Below are 26,737 nucleotides of genomic sequence, written 5' to 3'. Positions count from 1 at the left end.
GTGAAGATTTTCATTCTTGGTTCATAGCTGGAAGGTATTGTTGTCACTGAATGCCAGCGTAGAAGTTTTCCCTTCGTTTATAAGGGTTGTCTTTTAAGTTGGATTCATCAAAAATGAAAACAGAAAACTCTAGACGATGTTATGCTATTACCAGCATTAGTCTGGCCTCTGACTGTGGAGTTCTTCAAAACAAATAAGCTTAATTGGATATCAAATCTTCCGTTTGGTTGATGTGTAACCCAGTCTATGTATACCTACCATACCATACAAGAATGACTCGTATGACCGAGGTGTGGTAGCGCACAAGTATGGCCGCTCTCGCCATCTGTTGGTCGAAAGTTGCGGTGCCGATAGCGCGTGGATAAACTTATCTCTTGGCACCACTCAAATTTGTTCATCTGATCAACTCGAACGAAATGAGTGATTTGAAAAAAACCAACCTTTTGCCTGGATTGTTTTCCCCAACAATCGATAATTTGTAAAGGCTATTTTGCCTGCGATTTGAAAGGAAATTCTTTGTCCCATCTCATTGCACAAGAGCAGCGGTCAGTAAAGCGGGTCTGAGATTACCCATACCGCACGCGTAGCCTCACTTTAGTGGAGATTGTTAGCTAGTTCACACCGATATACCAAGTGATAGCCACGAAGACTGAATCTGTGAACAGTTTTAGCAGTATAAGGTGAGCAAGCTAAACTACTTTCAAAGCTTGAGTTTTAAAATTGTACTGTTATTTATAGATAATTATTAACGACAGAAGCATTATTAAAAAAAACGGCGAGAGTTAGTCATACAAAATTCGGTAAGCCACATACCACATTGAACGTTAGGTGAGACCATACTAATTTCCCCGTTGAATAGGTAAACCCCATCAACGTGGGGTGTTTGCGTAGGCTGGAAAAGCGCATGAACCTGCTGTCACCCGGCGTGCTAGCGTCGCGGGCGCAACCCGAATCTCAATATTGTTGGCGCAAGGAGAACCACGTGTGAGAAGCAATGTTAAACCCGCTTCTCTAACTGCTCGAATTCGTCTGAACATAACCCGAGCTGCTTGAAAACGCCTGCTGGTCCCGCTAAACCACTGGCTGCGTGATCTCCACATTCAAGCCGTGCTCCGACCGTTGCACGTGGTCAACAATCGAATCGGGCCGAAAGTCCTCACAACGTAAAGTTCACCACTCGCTTCACCGTACCTACTGTGACCGCCGATATACACCGCCTACATCGAGATCGTGAAGGATCGCCGTTGGAGATTGTGGCAAGTACTGTACCAAGAAAAAAAGAAGACCATAGTGTTACGCTAGGTGAAAACCATGTACTCAGGCTTAGGCTAGGTTGCATACCTGCAGGTAGAATATAGAAGAGCTCTTAACGGTTAACTAAATATACCTTCTTCGCTAAAGTGATCGATTCAAATATTAGCTGTAAATTTCGATGATTTGCTAGAGGCCCAAGAATTATCTTTCGAATCGGTGTCCATAAGTTGGTCGTTCGGATTGGTCCAATGTTCCAGAGTGTTAGAGCCACTTTTCAACTCGCCCTTTGACGGAGTCTTATAGCCGGACTCAATCTGCGTCGGCAGCCTCCTTTTGATCAAGGAGTGGCGCGGAAGCTGCTGTACGTTGTGTGCACGCACGAACGTTACAGATGTAAAAGAAGTTAGTCTTTTTGAAGATTGAATTCTTTATTTTGATCTGCAATGCAAAAAAAATGTACTAAATTAACCTGTTCGTTTGGAAAAACAATATAAATATGTTCTTATCTTAACTCAGTCAGCATATCACGTTCAGTTTACAGCTATTTTCATCATAGTATTTGACTGCATATTTTCCAAGTGCATTCATTTCCCCACCTGAATATATTTTTATTGTAGGATGATACCATTCTGGCTTCTAGATGATGACGGCCTTTGCTCATTTCCACTCAGCTCACTTTGGAAATATTCCTTCGAACATATATACGCAATACACCAGTTCCAGGGAAAGTGTTTCCATAAGAACAGCACGATTCCGCCATGAAATCTCCGCAATAGGTAACATACGTGCGGGTTGCGATCCTAGTCTAGGAAAAACATACACTTTGCTAGCTAAAAGGAGTAAGATCCTATACGTCCTGCTCACGAGTTGATGGACATGCCATATTACGAAGCAGCACTCGTGTGGAGGCAAGCGTCACGTTTTTTGCTCTTACGTGTTTCATGCCAACACACCCAATATCGTCCGTAAACGTGCAAAGTAGGAATGTGTGCTTTGTGTTTTTCTATGTTATTATTTTGATCACAGTACGACAGATAGCATCATAAAAGTTTTATGCATGTCGGTATGACTTTGTTTGACATGTTTTCCTTAGATGTCGACGCTGTGTGTTCCCCATCCAATAATATCCATATTTGCTTTTATTGTAAGAAGCCAGCAAGCAGGGGAATGTACGCGATTGTGGAACACCTGTTATTTTTACGAAATAATTCACCTAGCAGTGTGGAAGTGATGTCAACAACTAGTCTTATTGTTAACCAATTTATATCCATCTGTAGGCTAATTATTTCTGTACACGGTATGAAAAAATGAGCAAGAGCATGATGTCTGTACAATTCTTGGTTGCTACTCCGTGATGGACCAGAACAAACGAAATTACACAGAGAATCAATTAAGTAGCAATCCATTCTCAATGTGCACGTTTTGAGAGTTCTATACTTTGAAATGCCAATAACGGCGCCGACCACGTCCCTACGGTGATTGGGGAAGGAAAGGAATGCTAGTGTAACAAACATTGTTATGGAGACCGCGTATACGTCTACATCTCCACTTTTGTCACGGGAGTTGTAGACGTATGCACGTTAGTAGGATGGTGAGTGAAACGATCTATGCAACTCTCAGAAGACATATAATGTGTTTAAAGCTCTTGGCAGCCGGCTGCCAAGAATTTATAATAGAATTATCATTTGTTGTATTAATTTGAAAATCGGAAAAATAGTTGCATAACCAAAGTGTTTTTTTTTTCATATCACCATGTCCCACTCTAATATTTATACTTCACCCATTTTTTCTCAAAAATCATAATCCAAATGGAAATGTTAGATGGAATAACAACATGTCTTCTGCAAAGTTTTTAAAAATACTCTCCTCTACAACTTTGTCGAAGACAGCAAAGCGCTATCTCCTCTGGTTCAAAAGATAGATGTTCTATGGACTACCATGATCATTTTTTTGCCAAAAGATGGCGCTTTTTACACACACAAACATTGTAGAAAATTTAAATATGGATATATGGAGTTTTGACTCGAATGAATTAAGTACCTCAAAACGCTGTTTTGATCGACAGTGCGCTGTCAGTTCAAATTTTTTGATAGCAGTTGGGGTTAGAACCTAACTAATTTTCGCCTCAATCAAAAACGGCTTAAGAATTTGGACACTTTATTTATTCTGTAGCAGTGCCATTAGGTGTCGGTTTGGAAATATTTCGACAGCGAATTGTTTAAGAAAAAACACGTATTTAAATGGGGTGGCGTAGCGTAGTTGGTAAATCGATTGCCTTGTACGCAGAGCGCCTGGGTTCGAGTCCCGACTAGGGTTCGCAGTACCGACACTTTTTGGCGAGAACCGGTACTACGGTACTGAAGCCCTCAGTACCGGTAGTACCGGTACTCGAATATTTTTTTAAAAAAATCGAAGAAAGCTTCAAACTGAAATTGAATGCTCAAACTGATGATCTTATTCTCAGATGATTGATTTTTGCTGATAAAAAACATGTTTATTGTTTTTAATTGCTTCGGAATGGCAAGACTCATTTCACAGAAGATATTTTTCGTATGGGGCACCTTCTTTTATTTCGAAATCTAGGCCACTTTGAAATCAATAACTGCTAAGTGGTGCGAATTTCGTCGACTTGAACAGATGGTAAATGTATGAAACCCTATTAACAACAATAAATCAAAGCGAGAATGGCAGTAAATCCGAGCAGGTTAATCGCATTTCCTCTCTTGCTTTTCTGAAAATTGGTTTCGACCTTTATGTCGTTTGCCTACTATTCTCTAACGCATATCCAGGCTCTTTGCTTTCCTGTAAACTATGGAGTTTTGCTGAATTTTCCGATCACCAATAATTACAAATCGCCCCATTTGAAGCAGTTCACCAAGTCTAAAACTGTTAGCTACTAAATCGCTGTTCGTTCTATTATAGATAAAGGTTTAAGAGCAAACCAAATACAGACATGGCTTAGACCATAGTCTTATTACTCGCCACCCACCAATCAGAATGTCGCTAATAAAACTTTAACTTCTAGAATTATTATGATGATGGCCCCACTTCATTCCCACACAAAGGTGTTATCTAGAAGGCAAATTAATATAATTTAACGTTATCTTGCAGACCGATATTTTGAAACAGATCCCCTGCAGAGTTAACATATTTGTCATAAAAAAATGTATAGTACCGAAAATACCGGTACTGGCTTTTGTTCAGTACCGGTATTACGGTACCAAAAATGGGTCGGTATTCCCGGGATTTTCGGTACCGGTACTACCGGTACCACAACCCTAGTCCCGACCCCGCACATAGGGTTAGGAATTTTTTATAATATATTTCTCTAACCCGAAGAGGCGAATGACCTTAAGGTTAAAATATATAATATATTTCTCTAACCCGAAGAGGCGAATGACCTTAAGGTTAAAATATCTGTAATCGAAATAGAAAAAGAAAAAAAAATGTATTTCAGTGGAGAAAGTATCATTTTGACATGCGCACTATTGAAAAAGTTGTGGTACATGAAAGACGAGAAAAGAAATTTTATCCTACAAATCACACGCCGAAAATCCGACCTGGTTGAAAAGTTGAACATCGCCGTTTCTGTAGATTCCCGAACAAACGTTTTTCTGGCCGCAGCACGAGGTGATGTCCCCAGTAAATCCAAATTTAGTTCCTCAAGGCAGTACACTCGCACCAGTGTTATTTGCGCTGTTCGTTAACGAGATTGCCGATATTTTGAATTCTGGTACCACACTCTTAAAATATATTTCGTCATTCGTAATCAGTCTGACTTCTTCGTACTACAAACAATTCTGGATACTTTCAACGACTGGTGTGTGCAGAATATGATGGTTTTGTGTATTCTTAGCTGCATTGTCATCAACTTTTATTGCACTGAAAACGCCATCGAACATGACTACAATATAACTGGAAACCGTATGCAACTACACGACTATATTAAAGATCTTTGTGTAAATTTTGGATTACCAGCTTATTCACCTTCGTCATCTGTCTTCTACAATCGGCAACTCAGACTCATGTTTAAGATCTGCAGCGAATTTCGTGATCCTTTGAGTTTTGAACTATTCACTATTCGTTGATGCTGGAATTCGTCAATGTCATATGGAATCCTTGCAATGTTGCTTGGATCAGTATGATCTAAGCGGGTTCAGAGACGGTTTATGAGGCATGCTTCTTCTTGACATTATGCTGTCATCATCACAATAATTCAGAAATTCAACGAGTTCTCCGCACTATTTGTTTTTACTCTTCCCGTACCTGAATTTTGGAGATGCATTCAATCACACTAGTTCTAAGATATTTCATTAGAACATTTTGTCAGATGAACAAAATTTGCCAAGCACAAATTCCGCCAGATTAAAGAATATTGGTCAGTTCTCAAGCGGAAGTTAAAGAAAACGTAATAAACGCAACTCATGACACTTCACAACTTTCACAACGTTGCCGCTGACCAGTTCAGTGTCGGGTTCTTCAGTGTGTAGGATCAATTTTCTATTCTCGTTTTCCATCTACTTTTCCCAAATAATTCGCTTTCGAAAAAATACAAATCCGATCACTATAACGCTGCTGTACAATAAATGAAGGGCCCGAATCATACGTGAAACAGTCTAGTGCATACCTTGAAATGTCGCACTTATCCTGGTTTGTTTTTATCTTATTCTCATTAAATTTATCAAACAATTCAAAACCCAACCCGGCCAACCGAACGCAACGGCTCTGATTACAACACAACCACTAATAGGCTTCTTCTTTTACATACGAACGCTTAAGCTCTTCGCGATCATCCACGCACACCTGCGCTCGCGATCGCGCAAACTTGATAACACCTCGATAATTATGTGAACGTTTTATTACTTTCGAAGGTGCAAATGCGGCCTCAAACACAAACTCGCAAACGCCCGTTTCCGCGCGATTATGAATCTATGGTCTTGTCCGTAAATCTTTACCCTCCGTCCTAGCAACTTAGGTCCATACATTCAGTTGGACCAATCAAAAAATAACGACATGACCGGGAACTCTAGTGATATGGAAAAACCCAAGCAACCAGAAGTTCGGATATTACTTAAAAAGCACATAAAGTACTTAGCGAACTTTCAAGCTGCTTAAGCTTTAATGGAACTTGAAAGCTGCTTAAGCCGCTATTAGTACACAAAACGTATCGCAAAATTACTTAAAACGGGATGCTTATGCAGCTCCCTTTTACGCACTTTTGGTTGCTTGGGAACTTACTTTCTTCTATCATCTAAACAGTACACCGAAAACTCATTATCAAATTCGTAGGCGAGTATTCGAAAGGACACACGGTCATAAAATAGAATTTACACACGCGAAGTTACATACACGGCAGTACACGCGACATACAAATGCACACGCGATCGAACACGTTAACGTACAAACGCTCGAGCGCTTTGCGATGATACTGATATCTGAACCGTACAATGAATATCACATTCTGAATCACAGCCCGCTGCAATTGGCCTTAAGCAGTGTTTTAGTGGGTGACATTCCCCGTCTCGTCTGCAATTGTAGCGAGTGATTCTGACGGGGAGCCCTTCCGAAAACCTAGCTCTACAGCTCCAGTAGGACATCTCTCGAAAAAAGAGGCAGCTTAATCTATGCTCTGTTCATTAAGTACAAGAACCAGCTCGAATATGTTCAAGCAAGTTATTAAGATAAAATTGAACAATTCAGGTATGGTGATGTCATATGGTATCGCGCACGGGGAATGGGTCAAGATTTACTGAAATGGTGACGCTCGATCATTTACTTCATTTTATTTGATTTTTGATTTTTTCATATAGAAATTTAATTTTATGCATGACTTTGTTCTATCTGTTTATTCTATACGTTTCACTGGACATTATTTCATTTCGTTTGTTTGTTTGTGATTTGAATACTACAAACGAAACGAGAAAAGTCACTCGTTGTAGCCTGAAAACGCTATACTTGCAAAGATCAAAGAATGAAACGGTACCGTAAGGATGCCTTGTCAAACAATAATTGTACACATGGAACAGAGCCATCATGTTTCCATTTTTCAATCGAGACCAGGTAAAGTTAGGTAAGACACTTCTATGGCATTGGGCTTTTGAGCTGTCATGAAGGTTGTCTGTTTTCTCTTTCGACGCAATATTAAATAACATAGCTTCGATTGGAATAGCCACTAAATGATCTCAAATGCAAAGGTATATAACCTCTTCAACCATGTAACACAATGATACCCTGCATATCAAAAGAAAGTACAATTATTCCGCTTGTATTTTCAGAACAATATTAAACTCTAACACGATCAACTCTGCGAGTCAGCATAACGACGCCGAATCAACCAGTTTCCTATGTCAATAGAATCTTCTATCGACTCGATGTTTTTCCAAACCAATCTAGCCCTGGCGCTTGTCCAATTCTACTGTTTTTCATAGTCATTCTGTGTGATTCTTTCTGTGAATCTGATTGTTTTTATCGAATCATTGTCGTTCTGAGAAATATCGTTCATCACTAAGCTCCAAACCAACCACCCTCCGACCGCACACTACACTGTTTTTGGCTACTAACTTTATTCGCAAATGGAAACCAGATCCGCTTCAGTGATAAATTTTCCACACACTTGAACAAATACACAAACACTACGTGTAGTTTTAGGACTAGATGACGCCAACTTAATCGCATGACTCCAAACATTCTGCCCCTTCGCTCATGCACAACCACACCCGCTAAATAGAAAGCTCACGAATGGGAGATTTTAGTTCGGCACACCATCACTCCTGCGCGAAGTTACCACATTGACACAGTTCCGGTTTGTATAGCTGACTGGTCACGCTCTAGTCAATTGGGAATGGATTGAAGGGTAATGATCCAGTCAATCGAAACATTTGGCAGACCGTGATGACATAAGCTGGCTTATCAACAACCATGCGGCTCCATCGAAACTGAGTTAGATGGATTCATACCATACGTCGTATGAAATGTGTCTTTATGCTCATAAAATGAAGGAATAATATTCTAGTAGGTCTGAATAAAATATGTGAACCAACTTACCGTATCCGAGCACCTTACCAGTAATATTAATAATATTACGTTCACTGGTTAACCAACCGTCTTATTATTTGCACAGAACCTCACAATACTCCATGGAGACGGTTCATCCTCTTATTTTGTGTTTCCCGTGTCGCACGCTCCGTTGAATCTGATTTTCACTTTGCAGCTTGTCTTATTTTATTTACTTTTCTTATCATTAATCACGAACCCGTGAGAACAATTTTCGACTGGTGAAAGCAAACAATGAGCCGAGGCTTTTTCACGATCTGCTTTCTCATCCCTTCGGGCGGTTCGTATGGCTCATCAAAGCCACGTAACTGTCGATTATTATCTATTTATTCACTTTCACATTCACCGAAACCGGTCCTTTCTAAAGTAAACCACCCCCGTGAAGAAACTGGTTCGACAAAAGCCACGTCTAAACAAAGATGTATGCTAAACTGTTTACACGCTTCTTTACTCGGATAAAATGCCTTTTTTTTGCAGAACTAACGCCGTGACGTCTTTTTTCTACGGATTTATTTCGTCCCGCAACGACGAGTGCGAATGGTGTTGTGCTTCCTTAGCAGCGGAAGCTTTCATCCATCAGCACCATTGAAAAAACGAAAGATGAATTTGCGTTGGGAACTCTTCCAATGTTCACGCCTTCTGATGATCTGCAGCTGACGAAAAAAATCCAGGATTCGAAGTCGGGATTATGCTGCCACAGGGTAACTGTTGGGGAAAGTATAAAAAAATCAATGAATTTCAATTCAAAATATATATATTTCATTATAAACCGAAGAAAATCTGAATAAAAAAGCCACGTCCATATCCATTACTTAATATTGAACCATTTTATTTTTCCCACATACAAAATGATGTATAACATGTTATTATATGTACGCCGCTATGCGCTGTAGAAAGAAATTACGGGCCGGGGGTCCAGCATAAGGGCCCCCTCCATCATTGTAGATTTTTCGAAAACAGAACCGGTTAAGCTCGCAATCTATTCAAAAATGTTTTTTTTGTAAATTTAAAAGGATGTACAGTAAATTGTTTTTCGTTTATTTTCCGTCGGTCTCTGTCCACACTGGGTGCCTATTACCGACGCATGACAGGTGATTCTACAAACAGATATCGGTTCATCAACACGTTAACCGGTACCAACGGTTCTACTTCTCTTGCGAAGGAAGACGTGACACAGAGTTTTTACCTCAGAAAATCTCACCGACCTCGAGTGGGATTGTACCCAGACCCACTGGGTCATCTACCAACGCAATTTTCTTTTATTTAAAAAGCATTTTTTTTATAAGTTCAATTAGTTTTAAACACAGAAAAATATTCAGCTAAGCCTTCGTTTGAGCGACTACTCCCATCAAATTCTATACAGCCACCTCGTCCACTTTGTTCACCACATGCAGTTTACTTAAATGGTTTTGGGTCTTCTTCATGTTCCGTTTGATGCTTGACTAATAGTCCTCGATTGGTTGCAATGAAAATGTCACTTTTCAAACCACAACTACAGAAAGCCTGCCAAATCAGATATTTCTGTGTGAACTTTGACAACTTCAAATGCATGAAAACATCGGCCACTTTTCCTTTCAGGTTGACATTACGCTGGTGGAAGTTGATTTGGCTACTTTTAACGATTTCGCCAACTCGGCGTGCAAGTAATTCGGAATCAAGCGACACGTGAGAAAAATTTCGCTGTGTCGATCATCTTGCTTGGACGACACATTTATAACTGAAGAGCAAATGTCAAAATCAAACAAAAAGCATCTTTCTGCACGCAGGCTAATGATTGTTTTTCAGATTTTCTGAAGATTGCGCAAAGAAATGCGTCAAGTTTAAGCCGACCAGATTTTGATCGTAAAACCTGTTGAATGTCTCCACGAAATTTTTAGTGGTTCTAAACGGACCCGATTTACCAATAATTCATATTTATCCAGGTGTCGGTATTGCATGGATTTGTTCGTATCATTGGGTAGTTTCACCTAGAATTCGTTAAAGAAAAACACATTCGGCCAGGTCGGTGCCAGCGCTGAACAACATCTGATTTGCTCGATGGTGTGGCTGACTTTTGTGGATTTCGAGGAAAACTTGAAATTGGCGAAAATAGTAGCAAAATAGAAACACGAAATTTGAAAAAATGCAAGAGGAGCATTCAATGGAGGTAGAATTTAATGAGAGAGAAACAAAATAATAATGAGAAAATAACAAAGAAAAAATAATAAATAGATAACATGGAACAAAATGAGAAAGGTGAAATGCTACATATAAAATAATGGAAAAAGATTAATAACATGCAAATAGTCACAAACCTACCAATATCAAAAATTAAAAAATTCAAAGCGAAGAAACAACAGAAAATGAAGTCATCGCCAAGCTAACATATTTGTGCTTATTAAATAAATGAACTGAATAAAAAAACGGAAAATGAGCAAAGTTAATACAATGGAAAAGTTGAAATTTGAAGGAATGTAGAAAATTTGAATAGCTACATAAAACAGTTTGCACAATAGCAACAAACAAATTAAGAAAAAAGGAAATGAAAAAGGAAATCCGACTAAAATTGAAGAAATAGAAAAATATTTCAAAATGATAAAAATAATGAAAAACGGGAAAACGACAAAATTAAAAATAAAGTATCAAAGATGGAAAACAGAAAAACGACAAAAGGAAGGAAAATGAATAAAACAAAAATAAAATAAAGCTACAAAAAAAAATAAAGTAAACAAACATAAAAATTAACAGAATGGAGCCACTGAGTTAGAAATAACAATAATACAAAATGTTTCAAATATCCCTCCGGAAGTCGCACGCATATGGCACACTGAAGACGATTTCGATAGTTTGTCAGAGCAGCGTGCATTCAGTGCACTAGCGCGACTGCCGGAAGGATATAGAAGTTGAACACAAAATAAAAAAAATGGAAAGAATTAAAGCAGGAAAATGGGGAAAACGTTGAAAGTATTTCAAAATAGAAGAAATGATAACGAGAATGAATGAAAAAAATAGCTATGGAAAAATAGATAATTTTATTTTTAAACTAACTAATTAAGAGCTGAATAAGCGCAATCGAATAATAGAAATAGAAATCATTGAGAACAATTGAATGGAATAGATTGAAGACAAAAAATTGAAAACCGAATCAAGTGGAAATAGCCCAAAAACAAACAAAAGTGAAATCATAGAAAATATGAAAAATGAAAATGGGTTGAATTGGTAAACATGAAAATGACAGAAATGGGGAAAAAATCAAAGAAGCAAAATAAAAGAATATGAAAAAGGGTGGGTTAAATAATAAATAAATTCATATAAAGTAGAGCTTAAAACTAGATGAAAATGAAAACAGAAAGCATGCACAAAACAAAAGATCAAAATTAAATAAATTTCAAAACTGATAAATGGAGAACAGAAAAATTCACAACAAAATGAAAAAAACTAAGTCGAAAAAATAGAAGAAACGATGGTTTAGAAAATGAGAGATACCTAATAAGGAAGAATATTGAAAAAGTACGGATGGAGAAAACACTAAAATAACTTTATTGGAAAATATGAAAAAACACAAAAAAATCATAGGGATTAAAATTTAGTGAAAAAACAAAAAAAATGATTATTAAAATTTTGTAAAATAAATTAAGTAACTAGAGATTACATCACTGGGAGGGAATGTTATGAAAATGTAAAACCATAATACTCAAGTGAGAGCAAGAATGTGAAATATACAAATCGGAAAACTAGATGTGGTAGGGTCACTAGAAACAGGCTTAAAGTCTTACAGGCTAATTTTTTGTCTTCTGTTGGCTGTTCTGTCGAGCTTAGGCAGCATATCTACGAATCACTCAAGTCTACCCACATGTCTCCTGGTAAAGACAGACTTGTCCCTCTATACCGTGAGAATCGACAAAAGAGTAAGATCACCACTGAAAACCTGTCGACGATTAGCATCAATTAACCTTACCCACTGTAGCAAACCCGCTACCACTGTAAGCGCAATGGCAATAGTTTAATAAAAATCTATCTCGGCATTCGAAAGGCAAACAGAGATGAACAGCAGAATTTCATTGATGCTAATCGTCGACAGGTTTCCAGTGGTGATCCTACTTGGCTTCTCTGTTGTCGGTTCTCACTGTAAAGAGGGATAAGTCTGTCTTTACCAGGAGACATGTTGGTAGACTTGAGTGATTCGTAGTTATGCTGCCTAAGCTCGACTTCTGCCAACAGAAGACAAAAGATTAGCCTGTAAGATTTTAAGCCTGTTTCTAATGACCCTGCTTCTAGTTTTCCTACCAGTATGTTTCGAATCCTTGCTCTCACTTGAGTACTATGGGGCTAAATTTTCGTAACTTTCCCTACCCAGTAATCTCGAGCTAATTGAATGTCGTTAAAAAGTAAACAAGAAAATGTGACACTTGAGCAAAATAGGGGTGGGCGTAGCGTATTGGTAAATCGATTGCCTTGTACGCAGCGAACCTGGGTTCCAGTCTTGACCCCGCACTTAGGATTAGAAATTTTTCATGAGATATTTTTCTAACCCGAAGAAGCGAATGACCTTAAGGTTAAAACCTCTATAATCGAAATAAAAAAATTGAGAATGCGGATGAAAAAAACCGTTAGATTAAAAACAAAAATTAAAAAACATGAAAAGATGAAATGAATCTAGGAAAAGGAACAACTATTGGTCGCATTTAAAAAACAGTAAAAGCGGTAAAAATATAGAAAGAAAAATAAGAAACAAAAACAAGGAAAAAATAGAAAGATTAAAAAACCAGGATGAAATGGAAAAAGAAACAACAAAAATGCAGAAAATTAAGCATGAAACAGTAGAACAAGAGAAAAAGTTGGAATGAATAGAAACTCTAGATTATGTAAATAAAATTATAAAAAAATATTCAAATTGAGAAAGTTCGTTAAAGTTAAAAAATCTTTCTGAGTCTCGTATTTAAATAATATTTTTAAGTGAACTTGAGAAATTACTATGAATTGTTTTCTTGATGGATTTTCATATTCTTTCTTGATTTGTGTAGTTATTTAGAATTCGTTTCACGAGTCCTATTTAACCAATTGAGCACTCTAATAATTGAGTTTTTTTCTCTTTCTAATAGATACTTTAGTGATTCATTTAGCGGATTAAAATAAGTAGAAATAGAAGTCACGTATTGTACTGAATAGATAAGAAATCGCAGTTAAACTAATGATTCTATTTTAACCGGTTAGCTTAAGCAGAAAAATAAACCACAGTTTTTAAAACACATTTATAGATTGCAAAGTTTCGAATTATTTAGTAAAATACGAATCAAAATCAATTTTTCGGAAGCCCGGTACTAAAAAACACTTTAAAAAAAATTAAATAGTGAGTCAAAATCCATGAGACAATTATAGTAAAATATGAAATATAAAATAAATTTTAATCTTTTAATACACAATTCACTAAAAGATCTTATGTATCTTTTTGCGCACTGCACGTTAAAATCGCTTTTGAGTTCTCAACATTTTCTTTTGATTAGTCTTCCATGCAGTATAAACTTTATGGTATGATTTACTATTATTTTTATGATAGAAATTGGACCATATTTGGTAATTTCTGTTTTTGACCATTGATCACAGTTCAGTTTGGATTTATCAGTTGCAATACTTCCATTTTGTTGCACCCATAGAACCAATTAAAACGCCGTAATAATTTCTGTAATCGAAAATACGTGCTTTTAGAGAAAAACATTGTAATACCATTTACAAAATTATTTCTAACGAGATCAAAAAAATCTCATGATATTTCACCAAATCACCAAAATTGACCATGAAATGTTTGATCTTCTTATTGAGAAAATTATGTATTTGTTTTCCAATATGCTACAATTTAAAATTTAGGCAAGCTATCCTTATTAAATCATACTGATATTCAAACTCTAATTGCATTTTCTAATAAATTGCTATTGAAATACTGTTTGTCATTCGTTCTGTTTAAAGTCCTGGCCCCTTCTACAGCTCCGGGCCTGGGCGAAAACACTCCGTCCCCCCTCCTCTCTCGGCGACCATGCCGTGATGAAATGTGTTCTCTTGAGATCACTGTTTATTTAATGTGAAGCAAATGTTACGCAAATCAGGTACCGGTCCAAATTGGATAACGATTTCAACAATTAAATCCTGTTTGTGACATTTTGGTTACATTAGATGACATTTCAAAAAGCTCTGTCCGTGAATCAGATTAAACTCATCTGCAATTCCACAGGTCGCTATTAATACTACAATCATCATTATTATTTATTGCGTATTTAATGGCTATATAAACATTTAGTGTGCTTCTGCTGTTATTATATGCCTAATATGAAAACTATTATAATTATGCCAGAAATACGAATTGTATCTGCGCTTGTCACTCCAAAAATCTAGCTAATATAGACTTATCACAGCTGTAGTTATCATTCAATAAACATACCCCACCAAATACCTTCACTACTAAATCACCCGGCATTTTCCAATTATCACACCAATTCAATGATTCGTATAATTCATGACACATTTAATTGTGCGATAATTTAATTCTACCCAGAAAAACAAACAGACGTTTCATTCGCAACCCATGACATCACGTACCCTTCATTGCCGAATTCATAAAAGCATAATTTTCCTGCTAGTCGCTTTTATTTAAATTCAAATGTAATATCACGTTCACGTTTCATCCCGTTGTCATCCGAACGCAATGCCAAACGATTTAGCGTATCGGGCCGACACGATGGAAGAAGCCACAGAAAAACAGCGGCACCAAATCGAATTATCGTTGGCTGGATGTCTTTCAAAACACATCAACCCGGGAGAATGAAGATTCATTCAGGATTGTGATTACCCCAAAATGCAATTTCATGGCCAAGTTCAACCGGCAAGTGATTGACTAGACACCAGATCGATTATAGAACCGCATACCATGCGGATTTGTCGAAACTATTCGGCCTAAAAGTTGACCCAAACGCATTCAATCACTCACTATCCGATTAAAAGGAAGTAACAAAATAGAAGAAAAGATTATTTTTGACATAAATTATGATACCTATCATGTCACACTAGTAATTTAAATAAATAATTATAACTTAAAAGTTCCAACAGTAGTTCTAGCTTTAACAGAATTTTATTATGCTGTTCTGATCGGATACGTACCTTGCACGGTACGTTTGATTTGCTGGTGATGACAGCGGAGTGAACTGGCTGTGACATGCTTATCAAGCCAATCTACCACGTGATCATAGCAAATATGTGAAGAGATACTTCGCTCGCGTTATTGACAATTGTAGACAGAATTCTACATTCATTCGATGCATTGTGAAATGAACAATGCAAATTAGATTATTTGGGATTCGAACTCGTTTTAAAGAGTGTGTGTGACGATCAAAATTTGGTCAGACGAGTATGTGCGTAAATTGATAAAAAAGATTAATTAAAGAAATCAAATTATTTTTCTCTTTGAAGTTCAATTAGTATAAAGTACGAAATAAAATTCAGCAAAGCTTTCGATTAATCGAATTTGAATTACCGGGCTTTTCATTTAACTCTTGCCATCCGATTTTGAACAGCCACATCGTTCACTTTGCTAGCCGAAGAACGCCAGTTTGCCAAACTACATCCCGTTTCCAACAGTTCAGGGTTGTAACCAGTGTGTTTGTTTGTGTCCAAGATTTGTGAGATCGTCGCGATTATTTTATCGAATGTATATGTGTCAAAAAAGCGGCTGTGGTTTGTCTAAAATTGGAACACCGTCAGAAGGCCTAGGAACGCAATTAGGAAAACTCGCCACAGTTTCTAGAACCCAGCACCAGGAGCTAAGTTTAGCAGGAGGGGGGAGAGCATTGCATTGAGGGTAGTAGTAATGTTTGAGATAGAAGCGGGTTTCTTAGATGACCTAACAGAAGAATCGAATTAGAAAAGAAAGAAAACGGATAAAGAGTGCATTGCTTTGAGAAGAATCTAGACTACAAGGTAATTGACCGCCGCCAATTGAACACAATTTAAGCCTCGACAGCCACTACAGTTCCTGCAGTGCACGATTAGATAGTGCTCTGGAGTGTTGAGAGGGTTCTTGTTTTTCGACATCATCTGCAATCAGGCCACAACAGCACGTAACATTTCTGTTACTTCCCAGACACGTTTCCCCGTACGTTTTCAAATGCAAATTTCGCTTATAGAGCCACAGATACAGATAACCATCTAAACCAAATATTTCTTAACGAACTTCGGAGGTTTCATATGCTCTCTGTTTTCTGTATGTGATTTCTACCCAGAAAGCTATTAGATATCCGGGTTCTTCGTCCATCTATTCAAATTCATCGTGTACAATTTCTGGAATCGCGTTTTAGTTGCCATTTTTATTTACGGTCAGGTTTTGAAGACACTACCTCACTAAGTCAACAGACCGGTTTGATTTACAGTTCAATACACGGATGCAGACGACACAACTAGCTTGTTTGTGACATTATGGATGGAGAAATTGAGATTAAACTTGAAACCGCATACCACTAGTTTTGTACATGGTCTAATTGGGTAATAATATTATGATCAGAATTTTTATTATACTTAATCTTAAAGGCAAATAATACAACTCAAATAAAAAAAGATCATTTTGAATAAATTAAAAAAGGCACCCATTGCATACCCATAAATAACGCTTGCATACCCATAAATAACGCTTCCTTACAAAGACCAGAAGTCTCTTTGATGTATACCAAAGGACCGACACAGTTTTGGACGGATTTGATATCCAGCCACTATGCGCGGACGGTGTGATTTTATCTCAAAAGAGGTCATCTCCAATACACGAAAACACTCTAAATTTGCATATTCTGGCAAGAAAGAGGTGCTAGATGTGTTTCTCTGCTCTGACGGTATTACGCATGAGTTGGAAAATTGGCGCGTACCGAACGAGCTCGAGCTATCATTTGCTGATTATAAATACATCGTCTTTGATCATTTAAATGCCATGCTAGATAGCGTCACATATCGTAATCTGCAATCTACGGATTGAGTCTTCTACGAAGAGGGGTGGAGACTTGGATTCATTGGTATGTTCCAACGATTGAATCTCCAAGTGACATGGATGAGATCATTGATGAAACAAGCTCACTCATAGTAGTAGCATACCAGGAGGCTTGCGTGCTTCTAGAGGAACCCCTTGGTGTAAACACCGGGACGAGTCCGACAACATTTAAGTCGGCTCGCAAAACATACAGAAATGCCCTTCGATCCTCTGACGGAAGTGGTAGAAAAAGTCTCTGCACAAATGTCTCAAGTCTCAACGTGACTAGCAGATTAAATAAGTTTCTTTCGAAATCGAAAGACTTTCATGTGAGTTCGATTAGAACTGCTAATGGTGAATACTCGTCTGACGAAGATGTAGAACTCAACTAGCCGCGTCGCTTATAAGGAGGCATAGTGCTTCAGACCGATCACTCAGTCTGCCCTCCTTCCTCCTGAAATCAGTGGAACGTTTAATCGACCACTATATTCGCGGTTAAAGTTTTTTTTCCGTAAAAGCAATGAAGCTTAGGAGTCAGGTCCTTGCGCAGAAAATTCTCAAGGTGGGGGGGGGGGTTGATTTGTTAACGTTTCTTTTAAAAGAAACGTACAGAAACCCTCAAACTTTGAAGATTTTTTCAGAGGCCTGGACCTGGTCTTGTGAACCAAACGACTCAACTCAACAAATTGGGTAAATGTTTATTATCGAGAAGGAGTCATCAAAAGACATCGCTGCATAGTGGCAGGAAACCCCAAAAACGTGAACTTAATTCACTACAGGCCAAACCATCGAATATATTCACAGGGCATCTTTGGAAGAATTGTTCGTAAGAATATTCCCCACAACCTGATAAAAATTAAAATTAGGCATGGCTTACTACCATCAAACTAATAAAATAAACTTTTTATGCTGACGAGGTAGAAAGTTGGTGTCTTCGACAAAGTACTCTATAGTACATTTCTATAGCAACACCCGTAAATTTAGTATTTTTATTATAATTTTTGCCACTGTGACTTTTCGTGCAACCCATGTTCCAAACAAATGTGGAGGCATTAAAACCACATAATATTCTTGAAGACTGTAAGTAAAAATACTCATTCATTTCAAAGTTATTGAAGATTTTAACATTTTTTACCATTAATTACAAAAATTTACGAAAAAAACCGATTTTTTTTTCGTTCATTTTATATGGAAAAAGGAAAAAAACATTACCAAGTGAGCGTACCCTATTCATAGGGTTCTAGAGTGCCACGCATCAAACCTTCTTACCTTTATTATGCGTAGTCTGGACATAGAAAATAGTGCTTGGTCATCCATTTTGGTTTGCACCTTTTTCTCTTATACGCATTAGAACTTGGTGTAAAAAAATTTAAAATTCTTCAATAAACCAAAAACGAAAGAGTATTTTTACAAGAGGTGTGTGCTGCGCCGCCGATTTCAGGTTAAATAATTTAATTTGTCTGGAACATTGTTTGCACGAAACGTCAGAGTGAGAAAAGTTATATTAAAAAAACTAAATTTAAGGGGGTTGCCTTAGAAAACGCTTTGTAAATCGATAACTTTAAGTCCTACAAGTTCAAGTTGTGCAACAAAATTCTTCATTATGAGCATTTCTAAAACTTTGTCGAAAACACCAACTTTCTACCTTGTCAGTATAAAAAGTTAATTTTTCTAGTTCAATCATAGTAATTTTTTTTTTCAGATTGTGGGAAATATTCATATGAACAATTCCTCCAAAGACACCCTGTGAACATATTCGATAGTTTGGCCTCTAGTGAATTATGTTCACGGTTTTGGCATTTCCGACCACTGTGCGCTGCCTGCTGGCTCGTGGTGGATTCGGATTGGTTTGTAGTAGTTGTTAAGCCAACCGACTAAACCTAAACCTCTTGTATCTCGCAATCCTCATCCATCCGGGGTAACCGTTAAGGTTGGACAGAGAATGCGCAAAAATCACAAACGAAAAAGCAGTTTTTTCCAAACCGTATGATAGATCTTCATAAAAATCAATAAGCGTATGTAAAATGTTGTTACAGTACTGCTGATTCATTTTTATGAAGATCTGACATACGATGTAAAAAAAACTGCTTTTTTCGTTTTTTTATTTTTACCCTTTCTCTGTTCAACCTTAAGTACTGCTTTAGTAGGGATTGTGTTCTTGTTTATTTTGTTTTGTGTTAATCGTCATGTTTTTATCCCTAGCTACTTTTGCGATATATCTGACCTTCTCAGGTCTGCTGCAAATATCGTCACCTGTTGAGACATGATCCGATCCGGAGGTGTCGACCATAAGGATTCACATCTGTTTACAACCACCTTCGCCGGGCTTCCTATCCTTGGTCCTTGGTGCTAGTCGTTCCTTTTTATCTGCTAGCTGATGCTGAGAACTTCTCGGCGGCGGTATTACACCCTATACCAATGCCCATTTTCGCGATCCATTTCGCTGCCACTCCAACGGAATAATCATCAGCGGTAAAATTTCACTAGACAACGATATCCCGATTTTCTCCAACTTCGTATTTTTCCTCCTTAGCTGCCGTTACTAGCCCGCTGACCGACATCTGCTGTCTACTCACTACTGTTGCTAATATCGAAGCTTGCCGAAACGTGAACCGATCCTTCAGAGAAGCCGTCCAACTTGACATACATTCCTTTCCAGCCACCCTCGCAAAGTTTCGTCCTTGGTTTCTTCATTGACTTGTTTTTGGAGTAACCGAACTCAAATGACATTTTATGTATCAAAACGGTTCCTGAACAGGAAGTTAATAAATTCTTAAAAGTAATTCAAAGCCCTCATGGAGGCACTATTTACTACAATAGGTAAGCGATATTGTCATTGGTTTGCCGATGGCAGCCTGGCCCAACACAGTTTTATTTAAACTGCTGAAAACATACAATTCCTCAAATCAAACTTGAAGGACCTGTCAGTAATGTGAGCCCTGGTATCGAGGCCGTCTCTAGACGACCCTGCTTTGGTTAGCCACATTTATCGTTCGTCCTGGAGAATACAGAGTCGTTGATATAAAGTGTGACCGGTTTCAACCCGGTACATCTGTCAAACTGTGCATGTGAGCTTCATCGGATTCGCGCTAATGCTACTTTGTTGACAATCCACCAAAAGCATTGACCCATCAGATAAATCGAAGAAAAAATCCAGCACAAATAAAGGTGTGGGCAGCAGTTTTCGCCAATGGAGGCTCTCCATTCATTTTCATTATGTCTGGCGTCAAAATTAATACGACTTTTTATCGGTAAAATATTGTGGATGCTAGTTTAGAGAAATGGACATATAAACATGTCATGATGCATATGATGCAAACCACGAAAGTTCCAACAAGGGTCGGCATCGTCTCATAAAGCAAGTGTATACCAGGAATTCTTAAAAAACATTTTCCATACTTTATTTCGCCGACAAGATGGCTTCCAGATTACCCCAACAAAATGGCTTCCAGATTTTGTTAGGTGGATTACAAGATGGTCTATGTTTTTGTATGCCATCCAAAGTAAGAATATCTCGCGGTTTAGACCAACGTTTGATGCAAGCGAAAAAACCTAACCCTCAGAAAATGTTTACTTTTAATTTTAAGGGCGAATACTTTATGCGGTTTTTAAGTAAATTCACAAAATATTACTGCGGATTCCCTGAATTGCGTAGATCCGTTTTCATATCACTATCACTAAAAATCGTTTTGTATTGTCTCTCAAACAACAGTCAAGTAAGCTGTTATCTCACGTAGTATTTCATAATAATATTTTAATAAGTCCACATCCAACAACAAAAATAATGATGACTACAAAAATCATTTAATCCACGATAGCGACACATTGCGTTTAATTAAGAATTCAAAGCCACGGAAAACTGTCTGTGAAAATAACTTGAACTAGCCAAATGCATGGAATTTAAAATTTTCCTATTCGATGTCCAACATTTACTAATCCAAACATTTTGTTTTTTTTTCAGGCAACCCATTCGGACGTTTGCTCTGAAATGCCTGTCAGTAATTAAAACGTTCACGGAAATGTGTTCCAAAATTAACACATGATCTCGAGAAATAATCCCGAATCAAACATACTAATTGCACTTTTCTCACTAATGACCGATCGAAGATTTATTTAGATTAATATCCGTAGGTTAAAGGGCGAACACGAAATTATTGCGACACTGAAAATGTCATGCCAATTTTATTATAATGTTTTATACATATATTTACTTCAAAAATCAAAAGAAAAGTTAAAAGCAGCCTTGTGTGTAAAATTGAACGCATTTTCGCTTGATGCCCTCCATCAAAGTCTTTACAGTGTCATCGGGTACCAGGTTCTCAGTTTTTTTCCCATTTTCTTAACATGTCCTTCTCGTCTTTGACTGTCTTCTTGCCCTTCCGAAGTTCCCGCTTCATCATTACCCAGTACTGCTCCACCGGGCGCAGCTCCGGACAGTTTGGCGGATTCATGTCCTTTGGAACAAAATGGACAGAATTGGCCTCATACCACTCCAGGACACTTTTAGAATAGTGGCATGATGCCAAATCTGGCCAAAATATCGGAGCTTCGTCATGCTGCTGCAAGAACGGCAAAAGGCGCTTTTCGAGGCACTCAGATTTGTAGATCTCGCCATTTACTGTGTCCTTTGTCACGAAAGACTTACTTCTCAGTCCGCAAGAGCAGATGGCCTGCCAAATGAGATATTTGGAGGCGAACTTCGACATTTTCTTCTTTTTAAATTTGTCGTCCTCATAGAACTTGCTATTGCCGGTGAAAAACTCCAACCCCGGAATTTGCTTAAATCGGCTTTTATATACGTTTCGTCGTCCATCACACAGCAGCCATATTTTGTCAGCATCTTCTCGTAGAGCTTCCGTGCCCGAGTTTTAGCCGTCGATTGTTGCCGCTCATCGTGGTTTGGGAAGTTCTGTACCTTGTATGTATGTAGTCCAACTCTCTTCTTTGCATTCTGGACGTAGCTCTGCGACATGCCGATCTTTTTAGCCAAATCACGGCTTGAGACGTTGGGATTTGCTTTAATCATCCGCTTCACCTTTCCCTCCGTCTTTTTGTTTTCCGGTCCCGGTTTTCTTCCAGCTCCTTTGCCGTGGTCCAACGTCAACCGCTCCTGGAACCGCTTCAACACTCTGGAGACGGTTGAATGGTGAATGTTCAACATTTTTCCCAACTGCCGGTGCGACAGGTCAGGAAATTCCAGGTGTTTGGAAAGAATTTGTTCTTTCGACTCGTGTTGGTTCACCTCCATTTTCGTTGAATCGAAAAACACGACTTCGAGTTTGACAGCATTTAAACTTTGCACATCAATGAGAAAGTGTGCAAAATTTGGTTGATTTTTACCCAATGGTGAAAAAGTTATGCCCTGTTGAATGTGTCGCAATAATTTCGTGTTCGCCCTTTACCATCACTGCGTTCCACATTGCTGTTCCCAAAGGGCTGACAGATTCATAAATAAACACACGTCTTTTCTGACATTTGCTGCAACGGGTGTTTATTAAACAAATCTCAGCGATTTTAATCGCCACCCACGGTTTATATGGATCAGCTCTTTTCTGCACTACGCTACAGTGAAATGGGTAGAAACGCGCCCAGGGTGATTATGTCTTGCAATATTAATTTGTACTGGATGCTGTCCATTAAATCAATTCGCAATGGATTGCTATAAAAGTGAACAATACAAACAATATCACAATATCACGTTCAGCAAACATTCACTAACCCCTTTACTTTCCCCTTACATTGTTATATGGCCCAGTTCGTGTTATTGACACGTAAATCAACTGTTGTAACTGCTTGCGTCTCTGACACAACAGGTTACTACACTCATAGATACTTGACTAGCAAAAGCCTATACTGCTGTTAACTCCTATAGATGAAACTGCCACATCCAATTTGCAGTAAATTGATTGCTTCTTCCACTCTCGATGCGCATAAATAATTTGCCTGCTTAATGAAGTATGTAATCGAACCGTTTTGTTGCGACGATTACAACGCTCTCTAATTGGATCGGGATTACTGGCACATGGCGCCTGGCATACACGTGAAGCTATTTCAGTTTATTTTTCCAGTAATTGGTGCTTTGTAGTAAATTTGCTACAAAACAATTGTGTGTTTCATCACAATTATTTAAAGACTTAAAAATCTAATAAGTCTGCAGGGAGCAAGCAGAGCAATTAGTGCAAAATGAGCGTGCGTTATCCTTATTCAGCTCAGAGGTGTTTTCATCAGACCACTATTATTAGGCCGCATTAATATATTTCTATATCGAAATAAATATTCACGACAATTGAAATATATAGTACTATCACAGCAACTACCGAGAAAATTTAATTCAGCAATTTGAAGTCAATCGAATGGTTAATGTCGGAATCTGTAGCAAACAGAAATTATGTGTATATATATAGATAGATATCCTAGCTCCAACCCTCTGACAGACGACCAGCAGCATGTGCAGTGTGCATCGGTATCGCACAGATTATTTCACCACACAGACTTCATAATGATACGATTATGTATAATTGCCTGTCAACACATGTTCCATCGTTACTGGCGCTCGTTTTATTCATCCCTGTACTACATGTTTACATATAATGCATTAGGCTAAAATGTGCGGAAGTCGAACACCCAACTACATACAGATACACGTTAACGAACTGCCCACGGGTAACCATGCCTTTCTGATAGCTCCATACGTTACTATTCCATATCCTGTTCGCATACCGGCTTTCAGAATATATGTTGAACCAACAATGTTTCTATGCATAAATAATAGTCTTTTGCGCACCAAAGCCGGGAACTTGCTGGGCAAAGGCTTTCAATTTCGCTCGTATTTCACTCCTTCAGTCTAGTGGATAACGAACAAACTAAGGTAATGGGAGGTACTTTCGTCGAAGCCGACTGGGGGCGGTTGCATTGAGCGCCATCGGATACTAACCAGAGGAACTTTCATCTAACTCTACCTTGTAATCGTAGTCTAAACTACAGTACCGACAGCTGCAGCAGCTATTCCATCAGGGGATGCTGTTTATATGTAAATACATTCGTCACGAGGTCATCTTGGCTGATGGTACTGCTCTTGTTAAACTGCACACAGAATCTAATCAAATCCAACCCAAAGCGAAAGCGAAAATTGAGTGCTCACGATTATTCTTCGTCGAAATTTTGCGGTCAAAACAGTGCGAAACAGTTGAATGAGAAAAATCTCTCACTGGTGACCACAACAAATACGTCAAGGTTCACTTGATTGAAGGTTCAATTCACCGCGGGTAGCCAGAAACGGTACTATTTTCATAACTTGCAGAGCAACGGCGGTTTAATTTTTCAATATTTCATGAACCATCTGTCATAGCTATGATGTGTCCTTAGAAGAAGTTGTTCTGCTTGACTTAATCTATAGAATGTAGCATTAGGCTGTCCCAAAAAAATGTTGTTAATCATGCACAATCCCATAAATCTCTCAATAACTGCCTTAGAATAAGATGGTAGATTCCACATATGAAAATGTTTTGTAAGATTGAGAAAAAACTTTATTATTTGACACCTAATATGCCTACACTGGTCAAGTTACGGTTGAGATATTGATCAATTCAAAAAATGTAGCAATGTTTCATGGTTTGAAAGCGTTTACTAAAAATGCTATATCTCAGCCCCTCGACCGAATTTTCACAACATATGTTCACGAAAATTTTTGCAATGAACAGTACTTCCCAAATCATGCCTTTGTTTTATTGAAAATAAATTATTGACATTCGTTTTGTGTGGGTTTTCTGCAAAATTAACCAAAAAATACTTTTTGTAAAAAAAAAATTTAAATGGGATTTATTCTCTAATGTCCACAGAAAAATGAAAAAAATATATTAAAAATAATTGGGCTTTGAAAAAGTTGCGAAAACCACTTATATACGACAATTTTGCTCAAAAATGACCATTTTTCATAAATCGCATTTGCGGAACCTTTAGATGATTTTTTAGAAACTTGATTTGTTCTACAAAAGTGCTTAAAATATGCTTATCTTTCATTATAGGGTTGAGCACCATGATTTTTCGAACATCGATTTTTTTGGGACAGCCTAATGTAGCATACAATATATTTTTCAGGGCCACAATACGACATATTTGTAAATAAAACGGAAATGCATTGCTTTCTCATAATAAACTCCATACAAACTTAGAATCTTTTTTGCTTGTTAGCACGTACGTTGGTTACCACTGAATGGGTCAAGGGGACCGTCTACAATTTTGCTCCATACAAATCGCCTACAAAAGATGAAATCTTTATGCCTATCAGCTTAAGTTCGTTTCTTCTACAAGCTTTGGAACGGATAAATCAATCATCACATCAAGTACGTTAGCTTAGTTGAATATTTACTGCATAAAATGAAACATGCATATCAATGTGGAAACTCTACGATCAGTCTGCTTAACGAAGTTGCTTAGAACATTGAAAAGGCCTACTCGCTCAAACAATCCAGCTTGGGTATGTTTCTAGATATCATGGAGTATCAATACGCATCTCTGGTTGGATAAACGCAATGCTTAGTAGCCACTCATTGCTCGTCACTGAGGCAGGCAGAAATAAGGAAGTAGAGTATTTGTGGTTGACCTTTGCTATGGAACCTGGCTTGTGCAGGAAACTCAAAGAGTTTGGATTTCCAAGCTACGGGTTTGCTGACGATTAGCAAGTACTACTTACTGAAATTTGCATCGGAACAGTCTTCAATTTAATGCAACAAGCATTAAGATTTGTCGAACGGTGGTGTCGATAAGTTAAATTATCAATTAATTCAAACAAACGTGAATAACAATCGGGGTTGCGTCAACGACACGACCAGAAACTTCATGAAACAATTCGAAGAAAAAATGTCCGAACCATTTACCGCCAGTTTCCTGTACATTGAGTTATCCCTCGATATGAACAATAAAATAAGTTCTCGAGCAACACTTCTTTATTTAATTGATTTCTGTGCCTAGCAACTGCCTAGCGAAAAAACTGCAAAACTTCTGAGTAAGTAAATTCGTATTTTAAACCAAAATAACCCATTGTCTTCTCTCCTCTTAGGACTAGATCGGTACTCGATCTTCTCAAACTAAGCGCAGAGCAGCTGGTGGAGATTGCGCGTTATTGCATCGAATCGATCCGAGCAGGAAATCAATGTATGGAATGTATGGATAGGAAGGGAAAGTATTGCGCATACGAATTTATGTAGGAGTGAAAACCGTAAGTGGGTGCTAGATGATTTTCTTCACTCTCGCTTAACTTTCAAACCTGGTTTACCAGTACGTTTAAACCTGGCTTAAATGTTAACCGAGGATGAAGAAATCGGCGCTTAGAACGGTAAATTGTCGTCATTTACGGTTATGTTCGCCAGGTGCTGTTGAGCAGAGAAGAGGAAACCTTGGTTAATTGGAGAATTTGTGATGTCATACGAGGTTTTGAGCCTTTGAAGATAACAT

At 38.0% G+C, this 26,737-nt stretch overlaps 1 protein-coding gene and 1 long non-coding RNA gene across 9 annotated transcripts in view; one reads left to right on the top strand and one right to left on the bottom strand.

Moving 5' to 3' along the window:
* The window catches only part of LOC131694076 (potassium voltage-gated channel subfamily KQT member 1), a 1,057,856-nt gene that overhangs the window by 979,682 nt on the left and 51,437 nt on the right, over positions 1-26,737 (bottom strand). For all 8 annotated transcript variants that reach the window (XM_058982447.1, XM_058982448.1, XM_058982449.1 and 5 more), the window contains exon 2: positions 8,299-9,012. The gene's annotated coding sequence lies outside the window, so the exon portion shown is untranslated. The remainder of the gene's footprint in view (positions 1-8,298; positions 9,013-26,737) is intronic.
* On the top strand, positions 601-1,495 carry LOC131694080 (uncharacterized). Its single transcript, XR_009306400.1, has 3 exons — positions 601-680; positions 739-800; positions 860-1,495. It is a non-coding gene; the product is annotated as an uncharacterized LOC131694080 (long non-coding RNA).

The sequence above is a fragment of the Topomyia yanbarensis genome, chromosome 3, assembly GCF_030247195.1.
Source record: "Topomyia yanbarensis strain Yona2022 chromosome 3, ASM3024719v1, whole genome shotgun sequence".
Lineage (NCBI taxonomy): Eukaryota > Metazoa > Arthropoda > Insecta > Diptera > Culicidae > Topomyia > Topomyia yanbarensis.
Note: the sequence above shows the minus strand (reverse complement) of the source record. Positions and strands in the feature narration are given on the sequence as shown.